At 37.0% G+C, this 7,925-nt stretch overlaps 1 pseudogene; it reads left to right on the top strand.

Annotated features, from left to right (window-relative positions):
• The first annotated feature begins 588 nt into the window (after positions 1 to 588).
• LOC105033817 (putative germin-like protein 2-2) lies at positions 589 to 1,565 on the top strand (annotated as a pseudogene).
• The last annotated feature ends 6,360 nt before the right edge of the window (positions 1,566 to 7,925 follow it).

Below are 7,925 nucleotides of genomic sequence, written 5' to 3'. Positions count from 1 at the left end.
TTTTTATTGTATTTTTATATTTATTTATATTACTCTTGATTGTAATGGACGATTAGTACTTTATTTTTATTTATATAAAATATTATCTTTTGGTTTGGTTAAATTTTCTATTTAAGTTTGCTTTTGGTGTGAATGGTGGTGATTATACAGGTGTGAATGTGGTGATTGTACAGGTTTATGTTCGAATAATTGATATAATTTCGTACAGAAATGTATGTATTCTTTTTTTTTTGTAGATAATACCTGTATTTTTTTTTTCTCTTAAAACCTTTAATGACGCTTATAAGCGTCGTTAAAATTATTTTAACGACGCTTATCAGCGTCGTTAAAGACAAAAAAGCCGACGCTTCGAAAAGCGTCTTGGTAGAGTGGATGACGCGGAGTCATTAACGACGCTAAAAAGCGCCGTTAAAATTGCATTTTGCGACGCTTTAAAGCGTCGTTAAAAAATAACGACGCTTTTAAAAAGCGTCGGCGCTTTTCATCTCCACTCTTACATAGGCGACGCTTTGCCGACGCTTTCGAAGCGTCGTAAAGCTAAATAGCGACGCTTTAAAGCGTCGTAAAATAATATTAATAGCGTCGTTAATGATCATTTTTCCTGTAGTGCATGCCATTGCTTCTGATCCTAGCCAACTCCAAGACTTCTGCTTCGCTGATCTTAACTCAGATGGTACTCCTGCTCATCAACAATTAATTTTATGAGTTGTGACATTTGTAATTATGCATGCATAACGTATGGTTTTATACATTCTCCAAGTACTAATCGTTTTTATAATTGTTGCAGTGTTTGTAAATGGGTTTGTCTGTAAGGACGCGAAGCAGGCCAAAGCGAAGATTTCTTCTTCTCTGGACTTGACAAGGCCGGTGACACAGGAAACAAACCCGGGTCTAATGTGACTCTAATCGCTGCGAACCAAATTCCGGGCTCAACACCCTTGGCATCTCACTAGCTCGCCTAGACTTTGCACCCAACGGTCCATCCCTCCTCACACCCATCCACGGGCTACTGAGATCCTTACGGTGTTGGAAGGCACACTCTATGTCGGCTTCGTAACATCCAACCCCAACAACCAGCTCTTCACTAAAGGGTGATGTGTTCGTATTTCCTCAAGGTCTCATCCACTTCCAATTCAACTATGGAAAGACCAATGCTGTTGCCTTTTCTGGTCTGAGCAGCCAGAACCCCGGTGTGATCCTCATACCCAATGCAGTCTTTGGAGCGAAGCCACCCATATCTGATGATGTTCTTGCCAAGGCCTTTCAGTTGGATGAGAAGACTGTAGATTGGCTCCAGGCCCAATTCTAGATGGACACCAGCAACTGAGCAACTCTATGAGAACTACTTGATATCTGATACTTGGATTGGCATTTTTTGTATTGTATGGTTTGAATAGGCAAACATTGTCCTTTTGTTTTCACATATTTGTTTGAGCTAAGGATTGATTTTTTTGTATTGTTTGGTTTGGATAAGAAAGCATTGTCCTTTTGTTTCCATATATTTGTTTGAACCAAAATATGTTTGCTATATTTTATTAGTAAAGAGAAATACTTTTATCAGTTAATATTTGTCTTGCTTCTGGCATAGAGATCAGGATGGACTTCCATCAAATCCTGTGAATATGTAATGAATTGGCTGGGACTGCTCGTTTTAGTTGCCTCATCAACTTCAAAAGCTTCAACATGCACTTCTTCACCTCAAAAGATACCAACAAAGCAAGCACTCAGTTCTTTAGGAATCATGATCACTCCTTGTGGTCACGCCATGAGGACGAAATATTATAGATGGATCATTTCTGATTTCTTTGTGATACACACAGGTTAAATCTGTTCTCTAAGAAATATCGTCTGAAGATGTAAACGCTGCTTGTCCATTCATTTTAGTTGCTCGATCTGTGTTTAAGGTTTTCTGTGATTTCTCTTAAATTATTGACAATTTTGACACTGCTTAGCCTTTAGGTTTTTAATCTAAATCTTTGATCAGTTGGGCTTTCAGTTAACCAGCTGGTATCTGACAATGCACTATAATTAATTGTGCTATATAGACTGTTTACACTCAAAAAAATAGTTTAAATAATTAGAATGGTATATGTATTTTTAACCACTTGATGCGGCTAGTCTCTCCAAATACTACGATTTTGATCTGTAAGCAGTTTAAAGATACTAAGTCGCATCCAGTGGTTCAGATCATTGATGTTAGATCCCTATCCTTGAATCATAACCACTCCAGAATTTGAGTAGAAACCCATACGCTGGATCCTTGTCAACCTTTCTATTTTTATATACATATGTACATACATGTTAGATGACTACATATTGTATATAGTGTATATTATATGCACGTAACCTTGGTGCTAAGCTTACATCATGATTATTGTGATCCCCATGTATATGTGGTTCTCTCCTGATACAACTCCAAGATAGAACAGAGTTCTACGCAAACCATTCTCTTGGCTTAATCCTACAACACGGTATCAGAGCATATTCATCGATCATTCATGCATCTCCAAAATAAGCTTCCCTCCCATCTCTGAAATGAGCTTCAAGACTAAGTCTCATACTACTGCTTTGAGATTTTGACAACATCATACTTTGATGGCTGCACTTATACTACTGCTTCGAGATTTTGACATCATCTAACTTTGATGGCTGCACACTCTATCTTCGGCTCTCTAGTTTTTGGATTTGAGTTTCACATATTCATTTTCCACTGTTCACCTATGGCCATGTGAAAGTCATTAGCCTATGTGGCTAACTTTTTATAAATTTAGCATAGTAGAGAGTGAGACTACATATAATAAACCCATGTAAAGCAAGGATGATCATCAATGAATGTAACATAATAGCGGTTTCTATCTTCAGAAATAGAAGGAGAAGGAACCCACATATCTGAGTGAAATAAATCAAAGGATAAAATAACTATGGACTTACTCAAGCAAAATGAAGTCTCACTTGTTTTCTAAGAACACAGCCTTTATAAGGCAGCATATCTAAACTACAAATAAAGCCTAAGACATCATTACGAACTAAAGTAGTAGAATGATAACCACAAATATAACCTAGATGACAATGCCAGATATCAAAAGTAGAAGGGGACAGACCAAAGGCAAAGGCAAAAGAACTAGCCACATGCAAGTAGTCCATCAGATACACTCCATTATGGCAATGACCAGCACCAACCAAATGATCAGTCTGCTGGTCCTGCACAAAGCAATAGGATATGTATCAAAAGAGACAAAGCAATCATGATCAGTGAGTTGAGTAATAGGTAGTAGATTAATAAATAATTGAGGAATACAGGGGATGGAATGAGCAATAAATTCGGTGGTCTTAAGATCACCCTACTGAGATGTGCATAAATGGGTACCGTCATCTGTAATAGTATGTGTGAGCACTGATCCAATTGGACCTGATTCGGTGTGAAGTCGGCAAGGCTTGCCGACTTCACCGCAATCTTTAAAAAAAAAAAATTAGAATAGGGGAACCTAATCCGTTGCCTGATCTTCAACCATCGAAGAAGATAAGGCAACAAGGAGTGACCTGATAGAGCCGTATGTTGAAGAAGGTGGGTTGTTGGATTGATTATGCCGATACTGAAAGCCGGCTTTATTCATGGACAAATTGAATCTACTCCCTTCCCATTCTTTTCTATTTAAACCCATCACCTCTTGGTCGAACCCATCATTGAATCCTCCACCATCTACCTCTTCCTTCTTCCTCATCTCCGATGGTTGCTGTGCCGCCTTCTCGAACATCATCACCTCCCTAAAATCTGGCCCTTCCTCTTTAAACCATCGTAGCTCTATTTCGGGGGGTCTTTGAGTGTGAGATCCACCAAATTCCATCCCACCGACCAAACCACGCTGCCACCACCATCTCCGATAAGCCTATTTCTCTCTCTTTTCTTTCTAGCCCTCAGTACCATCGCCTTGGCATAGGGGGGAGTAATCCTTTTCTTCTTTTCTTTCATATCCCCTATCGTCGCCAGCCATACCACCACCTCTAGACATGCCATGCCACCACCGCCAGTCGCTCTGGCTGCATCACAGTTGACCGCCACCCTTTTGTTCTCCCTTAGGAAGCCCCCAAGAGATCTTGGGCTCGGCTAAGAAAGAAAAAAAGAGAGACAGAAATAGAGAAAGAAAAATAAGAAAGAAAGAGGAAGAGAGAGAGAAAGCGAGGGAGGAAGAGAGAGAAAGAGGGAGAGAGAGAGAAAAAGAGAGGGAACTTGGCCAAGACCTGATTTGATTGGATCTAAATTGATCTTTTAATGACCAACTTAGACCGCCTAGATCTAAACCCCTAATTTGGACCTAAATTAGGCAAATCCAGTCCAAAAGTCCAACTGATCTAGATTAAGTACCTCTCCATCCATATTGGTCGAGTCTGATCAAATAGATTGGATCTTGATTGCTCTTTCCTTTATAGCTTTACCAATTGATCAGGTTGAGTATAATTAGTCTAATTTTTAATTGATCAATGAAATAGATTTTATCAAAGATTTTGATCTACATCGAAAGGAGCATGAATCTAAGGATCAAGCCATGTTTTAAAGATCGAGACTTTTGGATTTGACTGACAGTAAGTTTTCTTTTATCTCCATTTTTTTATACATATTTATATATTTAAAATTTATATTTTATACATAAAAATTATTAAAATATTTAAAAATTATAAAAGTTTGAAAATATATATTTATGCATGAAAAATAATTGAAAATATTAGATCAAGCATGGTGTCATTTCAGCATGATTATAAATTTGAAATGAGATGATTTTTTTATTTTAATATTACATGATTTGTAGAAACAAGATTATTCATTTTTATCCTTGCATGAATTTCGAATAAAAATTATCCTTTTATTTCTGAAAATGAGATGTGAAAAACTTGATTTGATATTGTTGTGAAATAAATATGATTATTTGATTATAATAAAATTATGAGAAAAACTCTATGATTGATTATGATTTAGGTTTAGCTAATGAGACTGATCATTGACTACATATCAAAAACTAGTTTCTTTTGGATCTAACCAGTCGGAATTGATCACTGATAAAGCTTGTTCTTTTGAACCTAGCTAGTCAAAGCTGATCACTGGTACATGTTAATGTATCATATGTATATATTTCAAAACTAGTTTCTTTATCCTGTCATGGGACTAATCATGATCATGTGGATCAGAGCATAGCTAGTAGGGGTGGTTGCTGGCACATATTGATATGTTGCATATTTATTTTTTGAGGCTAGTCTCTTTCAGGCCTTATCATGAGGCTAATTATAGTCATAGTCACCAAAGATTAAGAGAGAATTTTTGGATTTTGGATTTTACTGACATGCATGGCATGCCTTGAAAAAAAAATTATATTGTTACTTATTATTATTAAATTATTATATTTTAAAAATTAATTATGGTTGATCCCTCAAAGATATTAGTAACTTACTGAGCCTATAAATCTCACTCTCTTTTTTCTATTTTTTTTTTATTTCAGATCTAGAAGATTATATGAGACTTATGACCGAGCAGTGAGGAGCATAGGATCTTAAAAGATATTTGCATAATATATTTTTGAATAAAAATTAATATTAATTATGATGAGACATTGATGAACTATATTTTATTTGAATCAATAAAATTAAAATTTACGTTTACTACCACTGCCTGAGTATGATTTGATATATATATTTTTGAATGTGAAGGAAGGCCTTGCATATTCTTTAGAACCTTATCCTAAGGAGTGTGCGGCCATCATGTGCCTGATCCGAATGCTGAGTTTGGGGCATGATAGTATGAGGCTGTATAGGAAGAGGTGAATCAGAACCAAGAAAAGAAGGATGTGGCATCAAATGAAAGGATGCATTAGAGTCCAAGTTCCAAGTGAAATATATACCTTTAGAATTATAGAGTGTTAAGATGCATGACTAGAGGGTGAAGCATCAATTTGTGGAGCTGTCGATGGACTTGCTTGGCATGCTGAGAAATAAATTTTGAAAAAAATGCAGGTGAGGTCATGAGAGAACTAGAGTCGGCATTTGATGAAGAATCCATAGTTTGCTACTATTCACTCTTACGAGGAGTCTAGGACATTTAAAGAGGTTGTTGATATCACGGAGTGGCATACACGAAAGTTTGAAATGCTTGATGCTTTTAAGCATAGAGGCACTTGGGAATGTTGTTCCTCTTCCCACTAACAAGATTTCCATAACTTGCAAGTGTTTTTATATGATCATAACTCTATTTGATGGCTCAATTGAGTGTTACAAAGCTCACTTTATTACCTATCGATTTGAGCAGGAGCATGGCACTAACTTTGAGTAGACCTTGGTCTAGCTTGCAAGTGGTTTTGAACTTGGTCTATTTTGTCAGCGCACATGCAAGAATGAATCTCCACTTGAGAGCTCGAAAGAGATGGATATCCACTTGAGAGCTAGGAAGAGAAGCTCACAATACTGTCACCTAAACCATCACAAAAATTGGGTGTGCACATGCTTTAGTCAAGAAGAGAAAGTACTGGCTATGATTTTTTTGAGAATAAAGATGGGAGAATACTTCCATTAACATTTCATTAAGATTATAAAATTATAGAAAAACAAACACAAACAAAGGAGGAAATTGATTAAAAAAAACATGTTCTTAAGGCTCTCTACTCAATTTGAAAGCTTAAGTAGCAAGAACATTCAAGGTTCATAGATTCCACAACAAATGCATTTTTTTTTTTTAGGAATATAGGAGGCCAGATCGACACCCAGCTTTTATTAAAGATAGGAGATATTTACAGCAAAAAACAAGAAGTGGATAAGCGAACCACTTAATTCCCATTCCTACATGAACATCAGTAAAGATTACAGAGCCTTAAAGATCATAAGGCTACTGCCAACCTTGATGGTACATAAGACATGATTAGAAAAGGGAAATGGAGCCCAACCCGTCTAAAGCTGAGGAAAAGAATAAACTCAGACATCCTTGTGTAGAGCTAGTGCTGTTTTGAATTTGAACTAGATTTTTGCATGCTCAGATACAGAACAACCATCACAGAGACTGGACCATAGGTTGAGAGAAAAAGCAACTACAAGGGGGCGAAGCCAATCTTAGCACCTTCAGAGCTGAATGACAGATCAACTAGCGGCAACCGAGCAAGTTGCTGAAACCTCCACGCTGCCAACGTACTCCAAGAAACATCCTGACTCTCATTCCTTTACCTCCATACATCACAGCAAATGGTAGTCGATAGATCTTTTCCAAGTCAGCTTAACCCAAGGAAGGAGATAGGCTTGCCAATTTGTTCCACAGCAATACATGATCATCAGGCAGTTTTGGAGAAAGACATTTCCAGCTTCAAAAGTTGATGAGGATCTTTAGAAGAGAAGAGTGAATATAGGATGGCCTGTTCAAAAATATTCTAAAGTTTTATTTTCTCCAAATCTCATTACAGAGAGCTACTAACAATTGATCCCCATTGAATGCACTAGACATTGTTTGTTTTTGAGCCTTTTGACCAAAGATCTTGAAAACTAGATAGCCATCGCTTTAGTCTAAGTTTGAGTTTTAATTGAGAATTAGATACTCCGCTAGAATGGGCATCTAATGAACAGGGTGATTTGCAGTTTTTGAGGAGTTACCACATAGTGCATATCTCACATTTTCTTGCCAACCTTTCTTGGCTAGCACATCTCCAATATGGAGCTTGTTGCGAAGCGCTAACCAGAAGAAGAAATTAGTCTTCTCTAGAATAGTAGGTTTCCAAATAATCTTATGAAAAGGACATCAAGTACCACTATTGTTTAAGAGAGAGTAGAAGAAATCCACTAAAAAAAACCTAAAGATTACAACTTCCAAAATAGCACATCACCTTGACCAAATGGCCTAATCAGAGAGAGTATATCATACAGATCAGAAAGGTGAGCCTTCTCATCCCTAGTCAAAGGAC

Source organism: Elaeis guineensis, chromosome 7, assembly GCF_000442705.2.
Source record: "Elaeis guineensis isolate ETL-2024a chromosome 7, EG11, whole genome shotgun sequence".
NCBI lineage: Eukaryota > Viridiplantae > Streptophyta > Magnoliopsida > Arecales > Arecaceae > Elaeis > Elaeis guineensis.
Note: the sequence above shows the minus strand (reverse complement) of the source record. Positions and strands in the feature narration are given on the sequence as shown.